Raw genomic sequence first — 12,333 nt, forward strand, 5'->3', positions numbered from 1 at the left:
TCAAAGTGACAATTTTGAATGTCTTTGCAAGGCTTAAGCATCTATCAACTTATCTGAAAAAAGTACCAGTCAAATTAACCATTGGAGAAATAGTAAATGGTGAACCTACGTCATCACTGCCTGGTCCAAACATCACAATATGCATTGTCCTTGGCCTTACTTCAAAGTCTCCTTGGTCTCATTCAAAGCAGCAAAGAAGCTTCGTTAGATCTGAGAAAATCTGGCTCACATGTAGAGATGACACCAGAAAGTAAATAAGTCCTTATCTGCCCAGGAAGACCATCTAACTGATGAAATATTCATCAGGGCTCTAGGTGAGACATTGCATACTGAAAAAAAAGCCAAAGTACATATTTCCACTTTTTACATGATTTTTATATGGCTTATCCAGTTTTGGAGTATCTTATAATACATATGTGATCAAATGTGATAAAGATTAATTTATACTGGTTGATTTTATGTTTTAAAGCAACAATATCAAAGAGAGAGAGAGAGAGGGAGAAAATTATAACATGCACTTGTTACATGTTTATTATTACCAGTTTTTATATTTTAATGACTTTCCTTTTGAAGTGATATTATTATTTTCACATCAAATTGCATATATAGCCCTCGAGTAGCTTTCATGCCGAAATTTTGAATTTAAAAGTTATTTATAATTTACTCCTGATGAATAAACCTTAAGTTGTATTTATGTTATGTAATTAATCTGTTCACTATATGGTTGCAGCATTAGGTTGACCGTCTTATTTTTTTAAAGTTCTCTATATTTCTATTATGCTGACTTATATAGTAATTTATTATTCTTTGTACCAGTAAATAGTTAAATGTTCTTGAAAGATATGGAGCAATTACCTGTATTTGAGCAATATAAACAATGTATTTTAGCTTCACTGCAAAAAGTAAAAAGTGCTTTTATATTATTGTAGCGAAATTATTATTATCTTTTATTTTATTGCAAAAGATTTAGATATTGTAGTGTTTTACGTTTTTATATGTTTTACTCTACGTTACAGAATGTGTGTACGATATGTAATGATATTGTATTTACAAATTGCACAACGCTAGATTCACATATGTAAAGACTATTGTGAAATCATACACTAATTGATATATTTATTTATCATGGTATAATATTCTACATGATGCTGGTATTATATCATACTAGAAGTAATTACTGGGCTGGTAATTACTAATATTAGTATTCTTACCAAATTAAAAAAAAAAATTCGAAAAAGTGAACATTTTTTTGGAAGTACTGCACAGGAAAGGTGTTTGGATTACGCTGATATAAACTGTAATGTTTTCATATATTAAAAGTAGTATCCTTTATTGAAAAAAATAACAGTTTTTTATAAGAACTCCATTTTTCTAGTACTATATTTACATATTACATCAATCAAGATATAATCGCGTACAGTCCTAGTGAAAGTCGTATTCTTGTTGTGAGGAGTGTACTTTTATTTGAAATGGTGTTTTGTTATAAAGAAATGGTTGTTGCATATTCCGTAGATATTTTTCTAATTGTCTGAATCTTGAATGCCCAAAGTGTGAATTTCTTTATGTATTTTTGTTTGTGGTGCCATTAAATAGATGGCAAAACACTGTATTTATTATTTGGGCCACATACATAGCTACATATATACACGTTACGTCCGTTATAGTAAGATGGTATTTTGATGTTCGGTTGTGCTGACAAAAGTTATGTATTATGCATTATGCCATGTATGTGTCATATCATTTTGATGATATATAGACAATGTACAATTATACTGGGCTGTGATTAAATTTGAATCTGGAATTAAATTTTAAACTTAATTCAGCTCAAGGATGAACTAACGTAAAAGAGAAAATCATGAAAGAAATATAACATAAACTAAACGTTTTTTACATCTTAGAATCGGAATAGCTTTTTCTAAACTTTTATACAGGTAGCTATTCTCAGTTCCACGTGAACTAAGATTTCTAATCCAAGAATATGTCTAATTCAATGTGTGAAAATTATGATTGATAATTGATCATAATTCCCCATTGTGACCCCGGTGAAATGCTGCTATGGCAATTCTGTGGGAAGATAGAGAGGTTGCAAACACGGGTTTATGTAGATTGAATAGTTAATGTAGGTGTAAATACATTTTGAGAATTAAGACAGAGGTTAGAGATTGTAGTTTGACTTTAAATAATGCGAGAACTCTCAGATTATTTTTGATGTACATTTCATGGAGTTTTCATTACATCAGAATATCTTACTTAATAGTAAAGAGTGTTTCTGACATTATTCACGTGCATATTCTTTGTAAACAATAAAGCTTTTTAATTTGCTGAAAACATGTATGAAGTTTCTTTATTTCTAAGTTAAGTAATACTTAATTTATACTCTGCTTCACAAATCCTATAGAACCACTTACTCTTATGGTAATAGTTACCTCTTGGCTCAAATATTATCCATGATAACACTGGGAAAGCAAAAAAAAATCATTGATTTTTTTTCATATAATTGCTTTTAATAAAAATTCAAATCCTATATTTAATATATAACCATGCATACTAAACGTTTAATAAAATGTTAACTCATAACAAATGACATCTGGCTAATGTGTAATTTTTAAACTATAAAGTTTCTAAAGTTATATTACTATTAGAAGTTGAAACATCATAATTTTAGTACTTAAGTTGCAGCAGTCTCTGTTAAAATATTATTATACAATGTATAAGGAAAATATATAAGTGAATTAATTATTATTTAGTCTATTATGTGATGAATTTCCAGATTATCCCTTACCTACAAAATATAGCTTTTTGCTTGAGCTATACCACATTTGTCTGTTTTTTTTTTATTGTTATAGCACAGTATAGCATATGTTTGAGCTTCATCAACATAGACCCCAAGCGTGGCTTCCTTCTTTCTGACAATCACTACTGATGATGACCTTCCACTTTTTGAAAATTGTATGACTCCATCCTTCAACGTCTGCTGTATTTCAGTTCCAGCTATATTTGTAGTGCTCCAGGGAAGCCTGCATGACGGTTGTTTTACTGAATGCACAGCACCTGTATCTATATGGTGGTGAGTTACTGTTATGAGATCCAAGTGGCCATATGGTCCCACACATGCATTGTTATTTTGTAGTTCTAATTACTTTCACTTTATTTACCATACCAATGACATTTCAAGCAGGAAGCTGAATATACAAACGTGCCTAATTAAAGAGCAACTTAGGGACAAGTCAGATAAATATTCAAACAAGTGCAGCGTACAATCATAGTTTCCACATTAGGTCCATCCAAATACATGAAACCAAAACTGGAAACAGCTACCATCATCTTGTGGGTGACATTACCTAGAAATAATCAGAGATATGCCGCTCAATTCACATCTAGCCAATCCCATTCACCAGAATAAATTCAGTAACAACAAGGCAGAGTGATTGCCTCATTTTGAGAGCCTGATACACCACAATGTCGATCAGGGATCTGGCAGTTTCAGTATCAACCAATAACCTGACATCATATATATATATATATATATATGTGTATATTTTTATCAACACATATCAAGCACCACCCAGCTCTGAACGAGCTAAACTGACTGCCAAACCTTTCGTTACAATGTGACTACTGTGACTCTAGGTTAATGGTGAAACCTGTCATGGGCTTTATTAGTTTTCTAGAACAGTCATAGCTTGCCTATGGCTTTTCCGTATCTATTGACCAGCTGGGCAGAAATGGTAAATTTGTCTATATTGCTGTTGGGCAAGTTATCAGCAGCTCACTTAAAAAAAAAACCACACAAACCCACAATCAAAATAGATTATTTGATTCTCCTTTCCAAAGAGACATTTCGATAAGGACATTGGTGTAATTTTCTCTCTCCTATGAATTACTCGAATTTATAACTTCGAAGCTAATCGCCACAGATAGTGTCTCCATCAGGGTGCAGATGTATCCAACACTTAACTAAAGCTGTATTGTTTCGCTTGGCAGTTAATCCTGGAACCTATCTATCAAGATATGGTACTCATAAATCTGCTGATACTATGGTAATATATGCCTTCTCATGTATGAAACACAAGTTATTTGCATTAGCAGCCACGTTCTCCAAGAAACCTCTCTTATGAGCCTTGAACTCAGCCCAATAGATAGTTTTGTTCTACACTGGGTTAATCATTAGCACTGTTCAGCTGTGAGTGTATCTCAATTACTGAGCTACTCCTCATCCAAATGCCCCATTGAGTCAAGTTCTGATCCAATGAGACTCAACATTATGCATTGCAGTAACTAGCTTGGAACACTTAAAGGAAGCAGTCCTTGTCTGTACTCTAGAATACTGGAAAATAAATCTGATTCACCTTGCTCAAAAGAGCCTGTGGCTGCAGAAACAAGACATATCTAGTTGGGATCTCGGCCAACACCAAGCCGATACGTCCACAGTGTAAGGGGCTCAATGTAGGAGTGATGCTTAGAGGCACTTTTATTCGGACGAATGTTTGATCCCTGCCTTAGAGATCTTATCTTTCAGCTATGCATAACCCCAGAATTTCTCATGACCTATCATGATTATAGCAGAATGCATCACCGTTCAGAGTAGTTTTCGTCTACCCTATGGGTCACCATCTTCACCACTCAGAACTAATGTCTTTCTTGATGGCGAGACAGTTCCAACTGACAGATTTCAAACACAAGTGGCACCTCCAGTTTCCTTTGACTGATCAGGGGTAAAAACTACGCGGGTTGGGGTCGGGCTTTCCTGATTGGTGACAGTGTGGTTGTTCTATAAATACCTCCAGCCTGCAAGTCACCAAGTTCCCCAGTTGTCTGTCCATGCCTTATGTGTGCCATGGGTAACTTCAGTGATAAAATTTGTTCAGCAGATCAGGACACCTCAGGCTGCATTTCTTCTTCCTAAGTTTGTGGCTAGATCGAGAATGTAAATACCGTCTTTTGCAGCCTTAGCAAAAGGTTTATGTCCTAGAAAGAAGTTATCCTAGACTTTGTTACTCCCTCGGATCGCAGCCTACCCTGATTATTGTGCTCCTTCCACAGTATATTAAGCATTCGTTAAAAAATTGCATTTCCAAGTGTTACTAAAGTACAAAACTTATGTTACACAACAGCACACACGTCAAAGATCATAAAAATTTCGCAAAAACAAATCCAGTGGTCATAGCAGCAAAATTTCATGTTACTATCTTATTCTGTGGTGTTTTTAGGTTCAATGGTTTATATAATGTTAAACAAAGTAAAATCAATTTTTATTTAATACAGAACAATTAAAAGTTAAAAAGCGATGTACACAAACTGTGAGACATTAGATTACACATAGTGACTTTGAAATTCTCTTTCTATTTTCGAGATATCTATTCCTTAGGCTAGAAGAGCATGACATTAAAACAGTAACGCCATCTCTCTCACAGAGTAGGTACTATTCAGGTCATTGGTTGTCCCAAATGTTTAACATTAATAATTTCTAAACTTAAATGTGGTGATGTTACCACAGAAAGCAGGTAGAAGAGTCCAAAAGCAAGTCTCCACAAACATCGTCTAAGAGAAACGTTCAAAGATACCTAAGTAGACGCATGCCTTGACCTTGTGTACTTAGCGCATGAAATAAGTTCAACACTGCACAAGGTGAAAGTCCGTAAGCGCACTAAAAGCATGTATAACTGAAATATTTTCAAAATTTTAGTAAACCAAACAGTTTACCTTTCTAAGCCAAGTATCACACTTGCAACGTTTTGTTGTAAGCCTGTTGTAAATATTGTAACTAGGACTGTAGTTAAAGTTTATCTTTTTAGTTAAATAGATAAACACGTGTTGATGCTGACTTCGTTTTATTAACGTTTTAACATAGCATTAACCGACTACGTGGTATCCATCATGTACAGAGAATACAATTTTGTTGAATGGTTTTTTATGTGCCCCACTGTAAAAACTGTTCCAGCGTGAATGGTCTAGGCTGTCAGTAACTATAATATTGTTTGTTTCTATAACCTCTCAGTAGCACAATGGTATGTCTGAAGACTTACAACGCTAAAAATCGGGTTTTGATACCCGTGATGGGCACAGTACTGATAGTCCATTGCGTACCTTTGTGCTTAATTTCAAACAGTCGTAGTTCTTTCTCTAATACTGCAGTGGATATTCTTGTTTTTCCTTGCTATATGGTCTGGGCTACTATTATCTGCAATAAATATTCTTACGGTGTTTTATTTTATTTTATTTAAAGAATTAGTAAAATCAAATTATATATTTATATTTTCTCCAGTTATAAATCCAAGCTGTTAGTAACTGCAACAGATTTTCTTGTTTTATTCTGCTACGTGGCTATGGTATCAATAACTTTAATTAGTACTTTTGTTTTTGAATAAACATAGTTTTCTTTAAGATTTTAATTTAATAAAATGTTACTTACACGTCATTTAGTAAGATAAACATTAGCTAGTTTCTTCCATCCAACAAGGCCGTTCACGGTTCTAAAGTAATAGGTCGCGAAACGCTGCCTCTATATACACTACGCCATGTTGTTATTACCGGTCAAATATTCGTCGAAATTAGTTTTCCGATCTCAATCCTACATGATTACATTTTAATCTCGGCACATTACTTATGTACTAAAAGTCTTCCTGATGCTAACATGCATTTCTTAGCATAATTAGAAATTTTAATTTCATTCTGTGGTATTTTATGATCTATAATAATACCATGGATATATTTAAACGGTAAAGTGAATTCATAATATTGCTACGCTTCATTGATCGGTGAAATGAAGCGTCTCGAGGCTTCTTGGGGAAAGGAAACGAACTTACCAAGTTCCAATTATATTAGATTGATCCACAAGTCCTACCTCGCGCAGAATAAAATTCCATAGAGAGATCTTCGGCAGGTGTAATTCTGACATCCAATACGAGGAAGTCGCAGGGAAATCAGTGTGTCTGGAAAGATTTATTAGTTTTCGCTTTTAACAGTTTGCTCGTTTTCTTTAAAAACAACATTTCTGACGATTGTTTAGGGTTTCCAAGTTTTGGCCTGTGAGTATTTAAACTAGCCTTCATATTTATTAGACTTAACTACGTCACCGTCTCTCCACAATGATTGGCTAACTCCTTGAATTTTGGAGTTATTATAAAGCAGATTGTATTACAACTAGTCTAATTAATTACAATTAACGTTTAAATAAATCATTAGTTTCTAATGCTTAAGAGTAAACTTGTATATAATTGATCGTTTTCTTTTGGCTAGCCGTGTAATATTAATATAGGGATTGAAAGGGGGCATTTTTCTTGCACAGTTGTGACGCCAGTGACACATAATCCTAAAAACAGTGTCGAGTTGTATGTATATAAAGCGTAATGAATACATTCTGTGTGGTTGAAAGGAAAGGAATACCATCTGCTAAAAGTTTCTCATTACAAACACTTTCATTTCAGGTTCGTATTCCATACTTTCAGTTTGAAAGCTAGACCATAATTTACATATATATATATATATATATTACAAACATTCTCAGTGTTTGTATTCCTAATTTTCAGTTTGAGAACTAGATCATATGATATATATACATTTTATTTACAAGCATAAGAAACATTCTCAGTTGAGTTGTGAATATCACATTAACATATAATAACCAGGTTATAATACACGTTTGTGCATTGTGCATAATGTGTCAATAATGGGCATGGAACGAGTACTTCTATTATGTTCATATGAGTGTTATTTATTAGATCGTAAAGGTGCATATAGTGAGTGATGTCAACGTACCTAGTCGCGGTGAAAACGTATGATGATCTAAATGTTAGGATCTGCAAGTTTCAGCATAAAACATATTGTCATGATGAAGATGAATATTCAGCTAAATTAGAGGATCTGTTGATGCCCAGCGAATAACGAATGTTATGGTGAAAACATACGAGTGTTCAGCGAAACAACAAGATCTGCTGATGCTCATCTTGAAACGAATGTCATGTTAAAGAAGTTAACAGTGCCAATGGATGTTCAATGGTAAACAAATGTAACAGCAGAATGATTATATCGTTGAGTTTTATTTTTAAATACAACTCAAAATACTAAAAGTTTTGTGAAATTAATATAACGATTTAATAAATGTAGGATTAGGATTCTTTTCAGATCAGTAATAATACGATTTCAATTAAAGTTTGTATTTTGGTTCCGTATACAATATCTTCAACTATCATAGGAAATATATGATGCAAATAATTATATTAGTTTTAGCTGAAACACCTATAATCAACAGGGAGGAGTAGCTATGAGGCATACAGTTTTGTAGTGTTTGCTGTTCTCTTAATGCATGATTTTGAAGTCTTGTTTTGTAGTGTTTGCTATTTTCTTAATGCGTGATTTTGAAATATTGTTTTGTAGTGTTTGCTTTTCTCTTAATGCATGATTTGGAAGTCTTGTTTTGTAGTGTTTGCTATTCTCTTAATGCATGATTTTGAAGTCTTGTTATGAACAAACTGGGATGTCCCCTGAAAATTGGTGTAGATAGATATCTGAATTTGTCATCATGAGGTATAAAACTTACTCTGCTTTAACGCTTTCATCAACAAACAACGTTACATTCATAATAAATAACTCGCAAAACACAAAATATTCCTTTCTTGGACACAAAAGTAACTATTGAAAGCAATATTATTAAGCCCTTGTTCATCACAAAATTTGTTTTAGTCCATGCAGTGTTTTTACATGAGAGCATCCTGAGGAGACAGTTTTGGATGAGTAACATCACATTGATTATGTAGTAAAACAAAGGAAAATAGAAATCATGCTGAAAATGAATTGAAGGCTCCATTTTTGTACGATGAGTATCCCCTTGGTTATATGAACAATATTTGTATATTGAAAGTGTGACGGATTTATTATTATATATTTTAATATCAACGTTTGTTTAGATTAAGTTTATATTTAGAAGTATGTATAGCTTATACTGTTAAATATGTATTGCAAAACTCCCGCCTATTCTCTAAAGTTTTAGAAGATTCTCGAGTGTAAGAATCAACAATATATGTATGTACGTAAACGCTTAATGTAGCTTCGTATTGTTACGTAATCTGAATTTTCTAGAAACTCTCCACATGTCTATAAATATAATCAACTCGACCCGCCAAAGAAAGAGTATCTATTATTAGTTTGCTATAGTCACTGTGCTATAAACTTCGGAAGCTATAACTGTGATTGCTTATCAATCGGAAAACTTCAGATATTTGACCAGGAGCATTTACAAAGTTCGAACATTACAAACCATTTAACTTCAGTGGATTCTCATCGGACATTAATATTTTTACGGAAACATTACCTAACGTCATCGGTGGAAAACTCAGTGTGTGTGTGTGGCTGGTGAATAACGAAGGACAAAGCTAGCTAGCTCACTATTAAGTGAATTGTACCTACGTCAACTCGAAATAAACTCGCTCATCGTGAACCTTCGATAAAACACCAAGGAAGTTCCAGACTAAAAAGAAGACTTTATATTGCTTGTAAGTTTGTAAAACTTTTGTATATAAATCATTGTTTGTGATAACTCTTTGTAATAACTGTTATTGTAAATTGTATTATTGGTTATGCATTAAAATATTATTTTATTAAAAAAGAATACCGCGTGTATCAATCTTGTTGGCAAATATCATAAATTGGATACATATCGGCATTTATTTAACTACTAAATTTAAATTATCATTTAGCTCGGTTTCAGGCCATTAGAAATTCTAATACGTAACATAATAAATTGGGGCTCGTGTCCGAGATCTGAACGTGACGACCTCAAAATTTATTTGGATAAAATTTATATCATAATTCAATTTATATTTATCAGTGCCAAAAAAATTTGATCATGTCTGATTATCAAGATATTCTTGAATCACCCTCCCTCGAACAACTAGAAAGATATAACAAAAATTAATTGCTCGAAATTGCTCAAATTTTAGAACTAAAAGTTAAAAGTTCAATAAGAATAAATGAACTAAAAAAGTGCATTATCGAAATACTAGTCGATGATGATTTATTGACTGAGGAAGCATTAGAGGAATACTTTAGTGCACCCACTAGCCAATCAGAGTTGAGTGATAAAGATGAGTTAGAGATCTAGCTAAAACTGAAACAACTCGAGCTTGAACAAGCTCGTATCGAAGCCAAGAAAGAGAAAGAACAAGCTCGTATTGAAGTTTAAAGAGAAAATAAACGTCTCGAGGCTGAAAAAGCTCGCATTGAAACCAAAAAAGAAATTAGATTGAAAGAAATGGAAATTTGGACTCAACTCCGATCGACCAAAACAAAATGAAAACTTTGAACTTAATCGATATGTTAAAGTACCACCATTTAATGAAAATTAAATTGATAAATATTTCCAACATTTTGAGAAGGTTGCCCAAACCATGGAATAGCCCATCGAAAAATGGTCATTATTTTTACAAAGTATCTTAACTGGTAAAGCAAAAGAAACTTATGCTGCTCTCTCTAGAAGATGGTACCAATTATGATAAGGTTAAAGCATCTATTCTCAAAACATACGAGTTAGTACCAGATGCTTATTGCCAAACGTTTCGAGGTTATCCCAAACAAGATGATCAAACTCATATATGGAATTTGTCCACGAAAAAGAGGTTTACTTTGATCGACGGTACAATTCTATGCATATTGGCAACAGTTTCGACACATACTAAGACAGTTATGCCTAATTGAGGAATTTAAACGTTGTGCATGTGACGACCTCAAAATTTATTTGGATAAAAAGAAAGTTGAAACACTACAGGAAGCAGCCGCTCTTTCAGATGACTACACTTTAACACATAAAACCATATTTCATAAAAAGAAAGTCCTACCATCTCAACAAAAACCTGTATCTGTTCAATCCACTAAAGTTAAGTATTCTTCTAAAAATCAAGCTCCTCTAGTTTGAAATCTTCTGACAGTCAGGATAAAACTTCTTTAAAACAATCAAGGCCTGTCTGCCATTCTTGTAAAAAACCTGGTCATGTTATGTCCGATTGTTGGTGTTTGAAAAAGAAGAAAAGGAGGGAACACTCAGTGCATTTGTGACCACATATGGACGTAGTTTCACCAGATCACCTGATGTTGTTGACTTGGCAACTGATATAAAGGCTGATGTAATCCGGGAGGAATTTAGACCTTTTGTGTCTGTTGGTTCTGTGTCTTTGACAAATGACACTGGCAATCCCATACCCATACGTATTCTACGTGATACTGGGGTGACTCAATCATTGTTGTTAGAAGGTGTATTGCCTTTAGATTCGAGTTCTGTTACTGGTGAATCTGTTATTGCACAGGGTATTGAGAGTGGTTTGTTAACATTCTCCTTCATAACAATTATTTAGCATCAGACCTGGTTTTGGGACCAGTTGTGGTTGGAGTAAGACCTACTCTACCAATTAAGGGTATATCATTATTGTTGAGAAACGATTTGACTGGGGGAAAAGTTGTTGCTGAACCTAAAATGGTTAGCAAGCCGATCACTGTTTCATCTAAGAAAGATGTTTTCATTGAGGAGAATCCTGATGTGTTTCCATCGGGTGCTGTGACTCGAGCTCAGGCAAAGAAATTAAGGCCAAAACAAATGACAAACATGGTTTCAGAGGACAATATTATAGATTTGTCTCAGACATTTTTTGGATCCAATGGAGATATTGCAGATGATTGTCCTACTGATCATACCTCGGTGAGTGACATTTATGGACGTGAGGGATTTTATTAACTTGGTGAAAGTTTTGTTTACTAAAAGTAAACTGATAGTTGAGCAAGAAAAAGATCTGCAGATCTCTTCACTATTTTGATATGCACTCCCAAAAGATGAACTGGAGAAAGTTCCAAATGCTTATTTTCTCAAAAATGGTGTGCTTGTGAGGAAATTGAGACCGCCAGATGTGTTAGCTTCAGACTGGGCTATTATTTATCAAATCGTTGTTTCCAAAGCATATCATTCTGAAATATTGAAAGTTGCCCATGAACTCCCCATAGGAGGTCATTTAGGTGTCAAAATTATGAGACATTTCTTTTGGCCAAAACTTAGGCAAGATGTTTGTCAGTTTGTAAAACTTGTCAAACCTGTCAGTTAGTCGGAAAATCTAACCAGAAAATTTCTGTTGCTCCTTTGAAACCAATCCCAGCTTTTGAAGAACGTAAGTTCCGTCCTGAGGACATGGTCTTACTATTGTTACCAACTATGGGATATCTAATAAAAAAAGAATAAAAAGACAGAAAGAAAGAGAGAAAGAAAAAGACAGAAAAAAAGAGAGAAAGAAAAAGACAGAAAGAAAGAGAGAAAGAAAAAGACAGAAAGAAAGAGAGAAAGAAAAAGAAAGAAAG

The 12,333-nt window shown here is 33.7% G+C and overlaps 1 long non-coding RNA gene across 1 annotated transcript in view; it reads left to right on the forward strand.

The window, feature by feature from the left end:
• Positions 1-6,843: 6,843 nt before the first annotated feature.
• The window catches only part of LOC111087173, a 19,729-nt gene continuing 14,239 nt past the window's right edge, over positions 6,844-12,333 (forward strand). The window contains exon 1 of the long non-coding RNA XR_002611892.1: positions 6,844-7,028. This is a non-coding gene — a long non-coding RNA (uncharacterized LOC111087173). The remainder of the gene's footprint in view (positions 7,029-12,333) is intronic.

This window comes from Limulus polyphemus, unplaced genomic scaffold, assembly GCF_000517525.1.
Source record: "Limulus polyphemus unplaced genomic scaffold, Limulus_polyphemus-2.1.2 Scaffold1829, whole genome shotgun sequence".
Classification (NCBI taxonomy): Eukaryota; Metazoa; Arthropoda; class Merostomata; order Xiphosura; family Limulidae; genus Limulus; species Limulus polyphemus.